This window comes from Acinonyx jubatus, chromosome X (genome assembly GCF_027475565.1).
Source record: "Acinonyx jubatus isolate Ajub_Pintada_27869175 chromosome X, VMU_Ajub_asm_v1.0, whole genome shotgun sequence".
In the NCBI taxonomy this organism is placed as follows: domain Eukaryota; kingdom Metazoa; phylum Chordata; class Mammalia; order Carnivora; family Felidae; genus Acinonyx; species Acinonyx jubatus.
This window is the reverse complement of record NC_069389.1, coordinates 106145955-106163162: the sequence shown is the minus strand read 5'-3', so window position 1 is coordinate 106163162 and position 17208 is coordinate 106145955. Positions and strand designations below refer to the sequence as shown.

The window sequence follows — 17208 nt, the reverse complement described above, 5'->3', positions numbered from 1 at the left end:
CAACAACCAGGTTCGTATCCCGCATGATGCCTTGAACAGTAGCCACACAGTAAATGCGTAATAGATTTTTGGAGAAATAACTAGGGCATCAGAGCACTTTTATTATAAAAAATAAAGCTTCATTCAAATAAAAGATTTATGCAAGGATATAGGGAAATTTCACAAATTCCGATCGCAGGAAGAACAACTGGGCCTCACGTAACTGGAAAGTTATCAGGGAGCTTGTTTCTCCTCTTTCTGTGTGTATGTCTGTGCCTCTGTCTTCTTTTCCATTCTCTCTCTCTCTCTCTCTCTCCTCCAGTCTCCTACTTCTCTGCAAACCAGGTTTCTATGCCTACTTATCACACTCCTGTGGTTGATCAGGGCTACTCCCAGAATGGTAGTCTTATCCTGAATCCGTATCAATGATAACCTGCACCAGAAGCACCTGGAAGGCTTGTAAAACATAGATTGCTGGGACCCACTCAAGAGCCTCTGATTCAGTAGATATGGGATGAGGTATGAGAATTTGCATTTCTAACAAGTTCCCAAGCAATTCTGATAATCTGGGGGCACAGTTTAGGAATGATCTACTTGAGAGGCACCCAGGTGGCTCAATCAGTTAAGTGTCTCTTGATTTCAGTTCAGATCACGATCTCATGGTATGTGAGTTCAAGCCCCACATAGGGCTCTGCACTGAGAATGTGGAGCCTGCTTGGAATTCTCTCTCTCTCCCCCCCTCTCTCTGCCCCTCCCCCATTTGTGCCCATGTGTGTTTTCTCTCTCTGTCTTTCAAAATAAGTAAATACACTTAAAAAAAAAAAAAAGGAATGATCTACTTGACCTTCAGGCTTGATTCCCCACAAACAATTGACTCAGTCACTGGGCCCCAGTGCCTGATTCTCATGAGAGAATTTGATTGGTGAGTCAAATGTTCATCCCTATAACATTCAGTTGTGTCCAAAAGGCTGGAGTCTCATGGTACATATGAAAGGTTGCCTCCTTGAGGCTGTGGGCTGGGAAAGTTTTCAAAGGAGGTGGGTCTATAGTACAGTCACCTCCATGGTTCCTTTCAAAGCTATAAGAATTTCCACACGGAGGGGTGCCTGGGCGGCTCAGTTGGTTAAGTGTCCGACTTCGGCTCAGGTCATCATCTCGTGGTTTGTGAGTTCGAGCCCCATGTCGGGCTCTGTGCTGATGGCTCGGAGCCTGGAGCCTGCTTCAGATTCTGTGTCCCCCTCTCTCTCTGCCCCTCCCCCGCTCGTGCTCTGTCTCTCTCACTCTCAAAAATAAATAATAAAACATTAAACTATTTTAAACAAGAATTTCCACACTGAACTAGCTCCTGGGTCTATAGAGTTCACTTCTCCATGGCCAATAGAGCCAACAAGGACTTAATGGCCTATTGGGCATCCGCAGCCACTCGTTTCAAAGTAAACCTTTACTCTCATCCCTAAACTCATAATCTCTCTCAAACATGCGGCTTCTCCACCCAGTTGTCCAAGCAAGAATCCTGGGAATCACCTTTGACTCCCTGCCTCCATACCCAGTCTATCAAGTCCTATCAATTCTATCTCTGAGTTGTTTTCTCTATCCCCACCATACCTGGTTAGTTGAACTTGACAGCCCGCCTCCAGTGTCATTTTCCCCCAGTGTGTTCTTCACACGACTGTCACAATGATCTCTCTAAGACAACTTCCCAGTCTCACCTCTTGGGACAGCTGTGATGGGTCAGGAGCAGCTCACAATGCCAGACAAGACTTCTCAGGCTACGTGTACTATGATGGACTATGAAAAACAATTGGGAAGCTCTGATCTAAAACACAAGTTTGACTGTGTAACTCCTCTGCTTAAAACCTTTCAGTCACTCCCCATAGATGTCAGGATAAAGCCCACACACACCTTACAATAGCCTATAACATGTGGCATAATCCAGTCCCCATCTACCTCTCCAGGCTCATCTCTCGCCACTGCCTGCCTTGGACTTGCTTCTTCAACAGCAGGTAGATGTTTGTAGTTTCCGAAACACGACCTGCTGTTTCATGCCTGCAAGCAATTGCTCACGGTTTCCTTTCTGCCGGGAATGTCCACCCTCCCCCTTTTTGCCTGCCTAGCATCCTTTGAGACCAGGATAGTCCCAAAGCACCATATCCCTCAGGAAAACTTCTATGTCTGCTTCCCACCTCCACTAGTGTGCCCCTCTTTGAAACTCTCGCAATACCTTCAGCATAAAACTGTCGTTGGATTTACCACACCGCATTAGAATATTGTCCGCTTCTCCTACTAGCCTGGGAGTGTCTTGAGGACAGAGTCTGTGTCTTATCCATGGCTATATTTCCAGCACCTAACACAGTGATGAAAAAGTATTATCATACATCTCAACAACGACAAAAAATAAATGACGATCCAAAAACGGACAAAGGAAGGACTTGAACAGATATTTCGCCAAAGAAGATATACAATTGGCCAATAAACACATGAAAAATGCTCAACACAATCAATCATTAGGGAAATGCAAATTAAAACTACAATAGGTTACCACTTCGCACTCACTAAGATAGGTGTCATTCAAAAAATGGAAAGTAGTGTTGATGATGATATGGAGAAATTAGAACCCTTGTGCATTGGCTGGTAGTCATGTAAAATGGCACAGCCATTATGAAAAACAGTCTGGCAGCTCCTCAGAAAGTTAAACAGAATCATATGAATCAGCAATTCCACACCTGGGTACATACCCTAAAAATTGAAAGCAGGGACTCGAACAGATACATGTACACCAATGTTTACAGAAGCATTTTTACAATAGCCAAAATGTGGAAACAATCCAAGTGTCCATTAACAGATTAATGGATGAATAAAATGTAGTGTGTGTATATATACATATATATATAATATATATATATATACCATGTGATGTATATACATACATACATATATGTGTGTGTGTGTATATATATATATATATATACACATATATATATGTAATGGAATATATTCGGCTTTTAAAAGGAATGAAATTCAAACGCATGCTACAACATGGATGAAACTTGAGGACATTATGCTAAGTGAAATAAGCCAGACACAAAAGGGCAAATAATGTATGACGTCACTTACATTAGGTCTTAGAATAGGTAAATACATACAGACAGAAAATGCAACAGAGGTTACCAAGGGTTAGAAAGAATAGGGAGTTATTGTTTAGTTGGTAGAGAGTTTCCATTTGGGATGGTAAAAAAGGTCTGGAGCTGAAAAATGGTGACAATTGCACAACATTATGAATATACTTCTCTGAATTGTGCATTTTAAATGGCTAAAATGGTAAATTTTATGATATATATAAGCGTATTTTTTTTTTAAATGTAGTATCATGGAGCACCTGGGTAGCTCAGTCAGTTGAGTGTCTTAAGTTGGCTTTGGCTTAAGTCATGATCTCGTGCTGCCAGTTCAGAGCCTGCTTCCAATCCTGTCTCCCTCTCTCTCTGCCCCTCCCCCACCTGTGCTATCTCTCAAAAATAAATAAACATGAATAAATAAATAAATAAATGTAATATGTGTTGAATGAACAGATCACAGAAATGCCCTTTTGGCCTCCCTGGTAACCTTATGTTTCAGATATATCACAGATCTCTTTTTTTACTTACATTTTAGTTACTTAACATCCAGTGCAATATTAGTTTCAGGAGTAGAATTCACTGATTCATCACTTACATACAACACCCGGTGCTCATCACAAGTGCCCCACTTAATACCTGTCACCTATCTAGCCCATCGCCTACCCACCTCTTTCCATCTACCCTCAGTTTATTCTCTGTCATTAGGAGTCTCTTGTGGTTTGTTTCTCTCCCTTCCCTTTCTTCCCCCCTTCCCATATATTTATCTGTTTTGTTTCTTAAATTCCACACATGAGTGAAATCATATGGTATTTGTCTTTCTCTGATTGACTTATTTTGCTTAGCATAATACATTCTAGCTCCAGCCACATCCTTGCAAATGGCAAGATTTCATTCTTTTTAATGGCTGAGTAATATTCATATATATGAGTATATTCATATATGAGTGTATATATTCCTATATATAATATATAGGAATATTACTCAGCCATTAAAAAGAATGTATATGTATATACATACATACATATATATACCACATCTTCTTCATTCACAAGTCAATGACATTTGGGCTTTCTCCATACTTTGGCTATTGTTGATAATGCTGTTAGAAACATTGGGGTGTATATACCCCTTCGAATCTGTATTTTTGTATCCTCTGGGTAAATACCTAATAGTGCAATTGCTGGGTCATAGGGTAGTTTTATTTTAATTTTTTGAGGGACCTCCATACTGTTCTCCAGAGCGTCACAGATGTCCTAGTGGTATTTCATATAATTAACCTTTTTTTGATACTTCTCTTGTGGAGAATAAAAAGAAATTACTCAGATATAGATTCCATTATAAAAGACCTTATAAACCAAGAGAGGAGAAAATATGTTAGAGTTAAATCTCATTTTGTGGCAAATAATAGAAATTCAGTCAAATCAGTATAGCAGCTAGGAAGATACTCCACAAAATGAGTATAAGGAATTTCTTTATTTCTCCAATTTTAATTGAATTTTCTCTGAGTCTCCATCTGATGGACTGATAAATAATTTAAAACCTTTCCCTCTTCCTCCCCCAGATGCTCATTCAAGGACCTTGAGAGTTTTACACAGTATAAACATTCAGAGAGAGGTATTCTAGTCTTATGTCCACACTATTCAATATGCTCACTACCCAAGTTTACATGTTTCTTCAAAATTTTTTTTAATGTTTATTTATTTTTGAGAGAGAGAGAGAGAGAGCATGAGAGGCAGAGGGGCAGAGAGAGGAAACACAGACTCCAAAGCAGGCTGCAGGCTCTGAGCTGTCAGCACAGAGCCCGACGTGGGGCTGGCTCAAACTCACGGAGTACAAGATCATGATCTGAGCCGAAGTCAGAGGTTCAACCGACTGAGCCACCCAGGGACCCCGTAGCTTACATGTTTCTTTAAAAGCAGATGACTCAATTGAAGGCAAGGACTCAAACAGATTTTTGTACACCCGTGTTCATAGCAGTATTATTCACAACAGCCAAAAAGGTGGAAGCAACCCAAGTGTCCATCAATGGATAGACAAAAATGGTATATCCATACAATGGAATATTATTCAACCTTAAAAAGGAATGAAATTCTGACACATGCTACAACATGGATGAACTTTGAGAACATTATGCTAAGTGAGATAAGCCATTCACAAAAGGACAAATACTGTATGATTCTACGTATATGAGGTACCCAGAGCTGTCAAATTCATAAATGCAGAAAGTAGATGGTGGCTTCCAGGGGCTGGGGACAGGGGAAAGGGAAAGTATTGTTAATGGGGACATAGTTTCAGTTTTGAAAGGTGAAAAGAGTTCTGGGGATGGATTGTAGTAATGGCTGCAAAACAATGTGAATATATTTAATGCCACCAAACTGTACAATTAAAGATTATTAATATGGTCATTTTCTTCCAGCTTTATTGAGATATAATTGACATATAACATGTGCAAGTTTAAGGTATACAATTTGATGATTTGATGCACTTATATATCACTAAATGTTTACCACAATAAGGTTAGTTAACATGTCCTTCACCTTACATAATTGCCATTTTGTTGTCATTGTTGTTATGTTGAGAACATTAAAGCTCAATGCTCATAGCAACGGCTCAGGTCATGATCTTATGGTCTGACTTCGGCTCAGGTCGTGATCTCGCGGTTCATGAGTTTGAGCCCTGCGTCGGGCTCTGTGCCGACAGCTCGGAGCCTGGAGCCTGTTTCAGATTCTGTGCCTCCCTCTCTCTCTGCCCCTCCCCTGCTTGTACTCTGTCTCTGTCTCTCTCTCTCTCTCAAAACTAAATAAACAAACAAACAAAATAGGTAAAATGGTAATAACAGTAGTACATTATAAGGATATGGGTGTCTATTTGTCAGAGTTCTTCTGGTTATGAGTGACAAAATTCGAAATAAAGATTGTTTAAGAGGACATCATAGTATTAGGTCAAGGAGTTGAAAGATCCAGGGATGGTTTGGCTTCAAGCACAGCTGTATGCTGCTGCTCAAGCTGTGATGTTAGGGATCCACCACTCTCCTTTTCTAAGCTCCAGTTCCCTCCATGATTATTAGAAGGTCTACCCTTGCATCTAACTAGATTAGCAATCTAAAAGAAAGTGCAGTACTATTTCTAATTTTTTAAGGATCCTCCATACTGTCTTCCACAGTGGCTGCACCAATTTACATTCCCACCAACAGTGTACAAGGGCTTCCCTTTTCTACACATCCCCACCAGCACTTGTTATCTCTTGTTTTTGTTTTTTGTTATTTTTTTACAATAGCCACTCTAACTGATGTGAGGTGATACCTCATTGTGGATTTTTTTAAATATAGTTGACACGCAATGTTACATTAGTTTCAGGCGTGCAACATAGTGACTGGACAAGTCTCTAGTTTATGCTGTGCTCTCAAGTGTAGCTCCCATCTGTCCCCATTCAGTGCTATTACAATACCACTGGCTATATTACCTATGCTGTACCTTTTATTCCTGTGACTTACTTATTCCATAACTGGAAGCCTGTATCTCCCACTCCCATTCATCCAGTTTGCTCATCCCTCCACCCCTTTCTCTCTAACAACAAACAGTTTGTGCTCTGTATCTGATTCTGCTTTTTGTTTGTGTATTCATTTGTTTTGTTTTTAGATTCCACATATGAGTGAAATTGTATAGTATTTGTCTTTCTCAGTCTTATTTCACTTAGCATAATTCCCTCTCGGTCCATCCATGTTGTCACAAATGGCAAGATCTCCTCCTCTTATGGCTGGGCAATATTCAAGTGTGTGTGTGTGTGTGTGTGTGTGTGTGTGCGTGCGCATGTGATCACATCTTCTTTATGCATTTATCTATCAATGGATACTTAGGTTGCTCCCATACTTTGGCTATTGTAAATAATGCTGCAATAAATTTAGGGATGCATATATCTTTAAAATTAGTTTTTTCATTTTCTTTGGGTAGATACCTACTAGTGGAATTGTTAGATCATATGGCATTAATACATTATTCACAATATCCGGGACATGAAAACAACTTTGGTGCCCATTGTTGGATGAATGAATAAAGAAGGTGGTGTGTGTGTGTGTGTGTGATGGAATGTTAATCAGCCATTAGAAAGAAGGAAAATGTGCCATTTGCAATAATATGGATGGACATTGATCACACTATCCTAAGTGAAATAAGTCACAGAGAAAGACAAATGCTGTATGATCTCAGTTATATGTAAAATCTAAAAACATTGAACTCACAGAAACAGTAGAATGGTGGTTGTCAAGGGCTGAGGGGTGAGAGAAATGGGGAGGTGTTGGTCAAAAGGTACAAATTGTCAGTTATAAGGTAAATAAGTTCTGAGGCTCTAATGTAGAGCATGATGACTATAGTTAATAATATTTGTATACTTGAAAGTTGCTAAGAGAGTAGAACTTTAATGTTCTCACCATAACAACAAAAACAAAATGGTAATTATGTGAGGTGAAGGATATGTTAACTAACCTATTGTGGTGAACAATTTACAATATATACATGTATCAAGTCATCACAATGTACACCTTAAAATTACACATTATGTGTCAATTCTTTCTCAATAAAGCTGGAAAAAAATAAAAGAAGAGAATGCATTGTTCTCAGTAGTTCCAGTCTCATTCTAATGGTTGATTCATTGGCCTAGTTTTGGGCACATGATTATATCTGCTTAGATCACATGCCCATTCCTGATGCCAAGGGATAGGACATTCTAATTGGTCAGGTTAGAGTTAGAGTGCATGCACCTATTCTTTGAACCAGGGAAGGGGACATCTCTGCTTAGAAGTTGAAGATTGAAAAAGAAAGAGAGAGAGAGGGGGAGAGTGAGAGAGAGAGCAAAAAAGAGTTGGTCCCTCAAAGTGCCATTTGCAGAACAGTTGGGAACGTATGTTGGACAGACAAAAGTAACATACAAACTTGATAGTCCACCCAATTTACAGAAGGTCTTCAACTAATATAACACCACTATACCATACACAAATGAAAATGTACTCATTACTCGTGCCTTCGAAATAGAAAGACGATCCAAACTCATATATCCCAAGTGCACCCAACATTAAGCCCAAGATCCTTCAGTGACTTACAGTCATCTTGAGCAGGTCTTGATGTAGCTCCCCATGGTTTCACATCTATAGGTAAACTGTACATTTGACCATATCCAAAACAGTCAGTGTCTAATAATAGAGGGAAAACAGGATGAACTAAATAAAACCTCCCATTTGGAAATACAAAACAAAATTGATACAATACATGAAGGTTGCCAATCAATATATTGACTTATGTATCATGTACATAAACAGCAAGAACTCCTTGGCAGTAGAGTGCCTTCTTGGTCAGCCCAGCTGCATGTCTCAGATTCTCTTCTCTGAGATCATCTCCCTTGTGCATTGTCCCACTTGGCTATTCCTGAAAGGGGCATTAGGGAGGTTTACCCTTCTGGAGACTGCACCATTTCAGAAATCCTCTTCCTGTGGATGTGAGTTCAGTGACGTAGGGATTGCCTTAGGGGTTGAAAATCAAAAGCCTTTGGGGTTTTTTGGCCAGGCTTGGCTTTTCTGTAGCAATTCGCTTCCTAGGGTATGGCCATCATCCTCATGGCCCAGGATGGCTGACGAAACTCCAGCTATCATATCTAGATTCCAGGCAGTAAGATGAGGAAAGGTGAAGAAAGACATGCCTCCATCTTTTCTAAGGAAACTCCTCAGAAGGTCCATGAAACACTGTTGTCTATGTTTCATTGACCAGAACTTAAAGGTATGACCATGCCTAAAAGTAAGGGAGGTTGGGAAATGTAGTCTAGTCTCTTATTGCAAATGGTAGTGTGCCCAGATAAAAATTGGGAATCGGTTACTAAAGAAAGAGAAAAAGAGATATTGCGGTAGGCAACTAGCATTCTGTATTCTAGCACAATAGGCTTTGATTTAAATCATATTTCATGGGGTGGTAGTCAAAGGAAAAGATGTGAACTCATGTTCTTGAATCTTCACACTAGCCTAGATGTTTCTGTCCTTGAGCAATAGGTTACAGGACTCTGCCCAGGCCCCTAGTCCCTCAGTTAAACGACCTCCACCTTGGCTTTTGCATTGAGGTCACAAAAAAATCACCCTAGGGTAAGAGAGACACGGCTAATCTTCTTCTTTCATTTAAGATGCATCTGAGGCATTGGCCCTCCTTTTAATAGGAATAGGCCCTTGAGGAATACCAGGGGATTCTGGATTTTCTCCGGCTCCATTCTAATACTCCACTGTGTTTCCTTTTGTATATATTTTTAAGTTTTCTTTTATCTTTTCTATGTGCTCAATGTCTGCACTCTACCCATTTCCCTATTCCTAAAATAACCTTAGTGAGCTATCACTCATAACTAGATCACTGTCAGTGGGTTTTTCCCTTGGTCTGACAGAGAACTGTTAAAGAGAACCTACTTGAGAAAGACGTAGACCATCAGTTGTATCTTCAGCTATGGCTGCCAATTCCTTGCCACTGATTGTACCAGCTTCAGTTTTGAGATACAGAAGCCATTTGTTTTTCACTCCTGTAAGTCTCCAAATTATGGAACAATTGGTCAATTTAGACTATAGTCCATAAGCAGAAAGCACTTACCTTAGAAATGCTGTATTTCTTGTTATGTTTCCTTGCAGACCTCCTCAGTTCTAGTTTGCGTTAATTCCTCTCTTGCAGAACTTTGATGAAAGCAACAAGAAGTAGTAAATTTCAACATCCTGATTTTTCCCTATTATTTCTTCTAACACTACAGCCATTCCCCTCTACACTTCTTTATTCTCCTTTGTTCAGAACAACTTTCTTTGTTCCTCTGAGCTTTCTGCTGGCCCTAACAATTCTTGGATTAACATATCCTCAGTGCAGTCAAAAACAATGGGACTCAACAGAATGCTTGAGTCCCAAATTCAGATTCCCTAGGGAGAGAATCTTACTGATTCCATTTGGTCAGTTGCCCAGGCATCATTAATCAGCTATGAAGGGAGGGGGGCAGTGATTAGGTACTATGAATATAGAACTCTCCCCCTGCTATTTTGGACTGTTATTCCCAACGTAGAGATTTTGTTGTCTGGGTAGACAGCTGAAAAGTTGCCTACTACAGATGCAATCATAAATAACTATGATGCAAGATAAATACCACAAGAAAGATAAGAATTAGATGCAATACCAGCATAAAGGAAAAAGAGATTTCTTCCAGTGAAGATGCTTCGTGGCCGTAAAGATGGAGGCAGAGATTGGAGTGATATATCTACAAGACAAGGAATGCCCAGGATTACCAACAAACACCAGAAGCTAGCTGAGGGACAAAAGAATTCTCCAGTATGGGTTTCGGAGGGAACATGGCCCCACTGAAGCCTTGACTTTAGACTTAGAGCCTCCAGAACTGTGAGAGAATAAATTTCTTGTTTTCAACTACTCAGTTTGTGGTGCTTTGTCACTGCAGCCCTAGGAAACTAATATATACTCTAAAGTGACAGATACCATGTGCTCCAAAGCCTTCCCTTACCTCTGAAGGACATCTTAATTATTAACTTCGCCAGTACAAACAATGACTTCACATGGGTGAATCCTCACTGCTACTCATTCCACCCCTCTGACCTCTCATTCATTCCCTTTAAGGATCTTCTCCTTGTAACTTATTAGCGCAAAATTATCTATAATTTAGTCTTTCTAACATTATAAAGAAAAGACCTTACAAAACAACCAAATTACTTTTGGTAATGATGATTTATTGTGTAATTGGTATGAGTGGTACGCCACAAACTTGGGGATGGGAGAACTATCACATTTCTTCATTTCCTTTAAGCCAAATGTATTTCAACTGCACATCTCTGTGCTGCAAGACTGGCAAAAAATTAAATTCTAATCACTTTCTGGAGCTTTCTACACTCCTTAGGATCACACAGATACTCAGGAGCTTTGTGTGGCAAGTGTCAACTAGGGAAAGAATCTCTAATCGTCAGGCCGTCATGCCTTCTCGTCCAAGCCTGCACGGTGTCGTAAAAGCAAGCAGTTGTGCTTCTCCCACGCCTAGGGGAGAGCCACGGCACCTAGAATTGAGCTCTTAAAGTTGACCAAAGATACAGTACCTCCAGGGGTTCTGTCAGGAGGTGGCCCCAGATCTTACTACTCCCCAACTGTCAACTGTCAGTCCTTCCCAAAGCTTGGAGAAATCTCACTCCTTCTTCTGTCTACTCTAAAGTCAACTACTTCCTTCCCCTCCTTTGAGCATAATCCTTACAATATGCTTAGGATTCCAGGTAAGACAGACTCTGGACCCTGCAACGCAGCCCACTCTCTCCCCAGGAAAGAAAATATTCCATTCCTTTTTTGGAATACAAGAAAGGGAAAGTAAAGGGAGAATAAACACAGTATCTCAACAAATTACTCTGCCTCTCTTACGTACCGGGATAAAATAACACTAAAAGCTTGTATTTTTGAGCACTTACTATGTGCCAGACATTGTTTTAAGTGTTCAATGTGTATCAGCTCATTTCAGACTCAAAATTGATCTAGTAGGTGCTGTTATTATTGTTGTTTTCCGGATGGAGAAACTAAAGCACAGAATTGATGTCACTGGTAGAAGGTCATAGAGCTACTAAGTGGCAGGAATAGTATCCAAACATAGGCAATTTGGCTCCAGAGACTGCTCCCAACTTTATGCTCTACTGTCTTTCAGTGGAACATATCATCTTCTTATCCATGTAGATATTTTAAATCCAAGTAATTCCTAGATTTGGATTATCAGGGTTCATTCAGAACCTCACTTATAGCTCCTTCTTCCCTACCTCCTCTATATCTATAGGGCCTCTAAGAGCTGGATCTCTCAATAATCCACCACAAGGACACATAACCTTCTTCGTGTCCATTCTATGGATGTTAGCCCTTGCCATCAGCACTTTTTAGTATAGAGCACTATTATAAGGCAGTGTTTCAAGCCAAACAGTCTTAGATAATGGTCGGCTTTGATAATGTGCACATCTCTGGTTCAACCTATCTTGGCTGGAGTTAACTATATTCCTAGCATTAGTCTCTCTCAATGCATATGGCATAGGCTCTAGTAACTTTATGCAGAAAGAATCCTGGGGCCAATCTCTTCATTAAGGGGCTGTGGGAGTGGTAGTCACTAAGACTGTCCAAGACTACAGGCCAGGGTCATTGCTAAAGAATGAAGATGTGGTAACTCTGGCTGGAGCTTAGCAAGTATTCTAGTGTCATAGGTCAGGCTAGATAATAGGTCAGGCCCTCCTTTCCATGTACCTTAGGCCGGTGAACTGCTGTAATTTTCAGAAAGAACCCTGAGCCAGATAATAGGCTCCGGTGGTGAACAAATGCCTTCTTGCCATTCTTACTCCTTCACGTGTTAACTATGGCCACATGTAAGGGTTCCTTATAATCAGTAACTCAATAATAAAGCCACTAAACACAAATGTAAAAGATGTCTCTGAGTATATACTTGTACCAGTCAGAAGGACTTTAAGTTAGGAAGTCAGAGCTTTTGCCTGAAAATATGAGGACAAGATGAGACACGATCAACACATTCATAGCTTTTCCGGTGCATAAGTGTGATCTACCCAGATGGGTCCCTCAGAGCCATTAGGTGCAGAACTTGAGTTCTATATTTAATTTTACATTTTAACATAAAATATTATGCTTTCTTATCATTGCCCAATCGTAATCATGACATGTTAGATCTGGAATCAGAATCAAAGATAGGACAAGCTCAGAGAAGCCAGATACAATCAATGTTAAACTTATAAAATGGAGGCCAAGCAAAAAAAAAAAAAAAAAGTTACTATGTTCATTGGACAAGGAGTCCAGACAAGAAAAGTAATCATAGGTGGTTAGTCCGTGGTCCCATTGCTTTGCTGTTCTTTAAGATATAAATTATAGAGATCTAAATATTTATATCTAGTGATTTTTTTCATCTTCCTGCTTAGAATCTTTATTAAGCGTGGACCAGTTCATAAGATCAGTAGAGGATTTCTCAAGTCATGCGTCAGTGAAACTCCTCCTACCTGCCATTCTGTCAAATCCTCTATATCCTTTTATGTGCATAAACTTAAGTGGTTGTCAAGGTGAATCAGCCTGCAGATGTCTGGGCTGGAAAAGTGCCTTGCCTCTTTCTATTCTTCATATTTACCATGCTAAGTTCTTTAAATGCTTTCATCCCTGAGAGCTTCTCGGTAACTCTTCTGTTCCTTCTCTTTCAAAATCTGAATCATGTATTTCTTTCAAGGCTCAGTTCACTGCCCAACGATAATCATGACATGTTAGATCTGGAAATATCCTCAGAGCTCTCCAGAGCCCACTCACTTGTTTTCTAAATGAGAAAATTGAATCCCAGAGTACGGAAGTGACCTACCTACTAGTTCTGGAACCTAGGTAATCTGATTCCTAACTTGGTGCACTTCTTACCCTGCACACCAACTCAGGAAGCATCAGGCATATTCATTTGCCCAGCTACATTTACAAATACTCGAAAAATAGATATGGAGTCAAAGACGAAAATATTAGCTTTATTGCTGATAAGGCTTGGAAAATGTGGCCTGGATCTGTGGTCACAAGTGGCTTCTAATACCTGTCACTTCCACCTCCTCCACGTCAAACTGGACTAACTTGGAACCAAGACAAAGAACCAAGAAGCCTAGGCCCAAGGCAGTTACCACATGGCAACATCATGGTCGGTGGGGGGGAGGCAGGTCTGAGCCCCACATACTCAACCTTTCTTCCTGATCTCACCAAACATAGAAGTCACCTCTCCTCTTTGATAAAAACAGTGAGTGAGAGGTAGAAAAAATAGCACAAACTCTATTCAATATTTACAAAGAGGTCAAAGTCCCACTTTTAAGGACCAAGGTTGGAAGACGTGAGGAGGAGGAAAATGGTTCCCTCTAATGATCTTTTGTTCCCAACAAGTTTGCAAATGACTCAAATCTGGGGCTCTGTTTTGTCAGTAGATACTGTAAATGAACAACTGCTATTTAAACAGAGGGGGAGGCAAACCATAAGAGACCCTTAAATACAGAGAACAAACTGAGGGTTGATTGGGGGGGCAGGGAAGGGGGGTACTGGGTGTTGTATGTAAGTGATGAAGCACAGGAATCTACCCCCAAAACCAAGAAACCAAGAGCACACTGTATACATTGTATGCTAGGTAACTTGACAATAAATTATATTAAAATCAATAAATCAATAAGTCAATAAATAAGCCCAACATCTTATTCTCCTTCTTGATTTCCCGTTGGGAAATCACAACTCCTCTTAAGTCATTAATGTAGTTGTAGTAGAGTGGATACCCTTACCCCATCCTTCACCCAGTTCCAGAGGTGGATATATGACCTAGACCAGACCCAACGGGCACAGCAGTGGATTTAGAAATGGGCAGGTTAAGACAAACTGTACCAATATGAGTCAAATTGAGACTTTGCTGGAATTATTAGGAAAGAAATGGCACTCTCTTTCTGCTCGGCTTGCTAACGCCTGAGAATGTAAGCCTGGGGTTGGTGATTACCATCTTTGTCATCATGTGGGAAGAATCTGCCTCATAATGTTGCAAACATAGGAAAAAGCAGAGCTGAGACACAGGCAACGACAGAGGGAAAAACACGGAAAGATCCTGATGATATCACTGAGCCCCAGTACCCGATTGTTCCCTAAACCAGATTGACCTCCAGACTTTTTAACTACATGAGCAAATGAAACATTTTTTCCATATAATATTTTAGCAATCTGGAATAGGGTTTCTATCATAACTAAAAAGCTACTGATGAAAACACCTTTTTTCTCTTCTTTTTTAGTTTATTTATTTATTCTGAGAGAAAGAGAGAGAGAGGAGGGGGTGGGGGGGAGTCCGAGCAGGGGTGGAGCAGAGAGAGAATACCCAGGAGGCTCTGCACTGTCAGTGAAGAGCCCAAATCAGGGCTTGAATCCATAAACCATGAGATCATGACCTGAGGTGAAATCAAGAGTCGGATGCTTAACTGCCTGAGCATACCCAGGCGCCCCCAAAACATCTTCTCTTTTGACAAGGCTAGATTACTTCCTCTCACTTTTGTGGTTTTCTGATCAACAGTCTTTGCCTATCTCAAAATCCATCAACTTAGCATTGGGATGACACAAATCAGTTCTTTTGACTCTCTTTCTTTACGATTATTTTCAATACATGCATGTCCCCCTTCCCAGTTAGTCTGTGTTTGCATGCCAGAAATAAGGTTTTACACTTCTTTTTTATTTTCTTTTTTTATTTCCCAAATCTATTGAGACATATTTGACATATAACATCATGTAAGATTAAGGTGTAAAACTTAATACATGTATGTGCTGTGAAATGATCACCACAATAAGGTTAGTTATTGTTTCTGTGAGTTCTGTGAGTTACTGTCCCTGTGAGCTGTTTCTTTTAGATTCCAGGTATAAGTTAGATCATACGGTATTTGTCTAGACAAAATGAAAAAGCAACCTATAGAATGGCAGAAAATATTTTCAAGTCATATATCTAATGAGGTATTAATACCCCAAATATATAACAAATTCACACACCTCAAAAGAAAAAACAAACTCATTGAGTCAGCCTACTAAGAGCTTTGTAAAGGCCTGAGTGTACAATAGGCATCTGAAATTTTAACTTTAGCCAGCATAACATACGCTGATCCAGTAGGTCTTAATAGTTGTGATAAAATATTTGTTTTATTTGGTTTTGTTTGTAAACACAAGTATTAGTCTTGCTTCATTTTATGCTTTTGTAGATTCAACATCCAACCAGGGGCACCTGGGTGGCTCAGTCAATTGAGTGTCCAACTCTTGATTTCAGCTCAAGTCATGATCCCAGGGTCATGTGATCAAGACCCACATCAGGCTCCTAGGTTAATGTGGAGCCTGCTTAAGATGCTCCCTCTCTCCCTCTGCCCCTCTCCCTCACTCTCTATCTCTCTCACTCTAAAATAAAAATAAAATAAAATGAAATAAAATACTTTATAAAAAAAATCTAATGAGTTCGATGAAGGCTTGAGAGAACATATTTCTGTGACTAAATACAGACTGATTTTAATCTTGGTATCCACTAAGGTAAATGCTGTTGCACAAGAATACATACTCTTGTGCATACTCTATTTTTATTTTTTTATTTCTGGTACATCCTCTGTAATAAGTTCTTGGAGTAGAGTAGATATCTCAGACACTTTTCCAAGGGAACAACATTTAGTCTCTGTGTGTGTATGTGTGTGTGTGTGATATTTAAATTTTGTCCCCCATATCTTGTATTTCATGGCTCACTGTTGAACAAATACTATTCACTTTGTGCCCTTAAAATTACTGTTTATTAATTATTCCTACATAATCATTCTATTTTATTGTCATTCAGATTTTTATTCTTACTCTAATGTTTAATTCTTCTTTTCTCTCAATCTTTTCTTCATTTTCATTATCACTGTTTCAGTTTCATCTTGCAGTTTATTTGATTTCTCCTCTAATCCTTCTTCAGTATTTCTTATATAGTCACAATTATCACTTTTTCACAGCTTTAAAAATATTAAACTCTTTTTTTAGTTATAATTGTAGTAAAAAAGTCCACATAACATAAAATTTACCATTTTAATTATTATTAAGTGCACAATTCAGTAGCACTAAGTATATTTACATTGTTTTCTACAACCATTCTCGAGAACTTTTTCTTCTTGCAAAAGTGAAACTCTGTACCCATTCAAAACCAACTTCTTCCTAGCCCCTCCTTTCAGCCCCTGGCAACCAGCATTCTATTTTCTCTTTTTACAAATTTGGCTACTCTATTTTTTTAATGTTTATTTATTTTTGAAAGAGAGAGAGAGAGAGAGACAGAACACGAGAAGGGGAGGGGCAGAGAGAGAGGGAGACACAGAAACCAAAGCAGGCTCCAGGCTCTGAGCTGTCAGCACTGAGCCCGATGCAGGGCTTGAACCCACAAACCACGGGATCATGACCTGAGCTGAAGGCGGACACCTAACTGACTGAGCCACCCAGGTGCCCCATGAATTTGACTACTTTTGATATCTCATGTAAGGAAAATCATAAAATATCTGTCTTTTTGTGCCTGGCTGATTTCACCTAGCATAAAGTCCTCAAGGTTCATC

The 17208-nt window shown here is 39.7% G+C and overlaps 1 long non-coding RNA gene across 1 annotated transcript in view; it reads right to left on the bottom strand.

Moving 5' to 3' along the window:
* The window catches only part of LOC106981593 (uncharacterized), an 81412-nt gene that overhangs the window by 9212 nt on the left and 54992 nt on the right, over positions 1-17208 (bottom strand). The window contains exons 3-4 of the long non-coding RNA XR_003418410.2: positions 9704-9783; positions 8188-8277 (exon numbers count right to left, since the gene is read on the bottom strand). This is a non-coding gene — a long non-coding RNA (uncharacterized LOC106981593). The remainder of the gene's footprint in view (positions 1-8187; positions 8278-9703; positions 9784-17208) is intronic.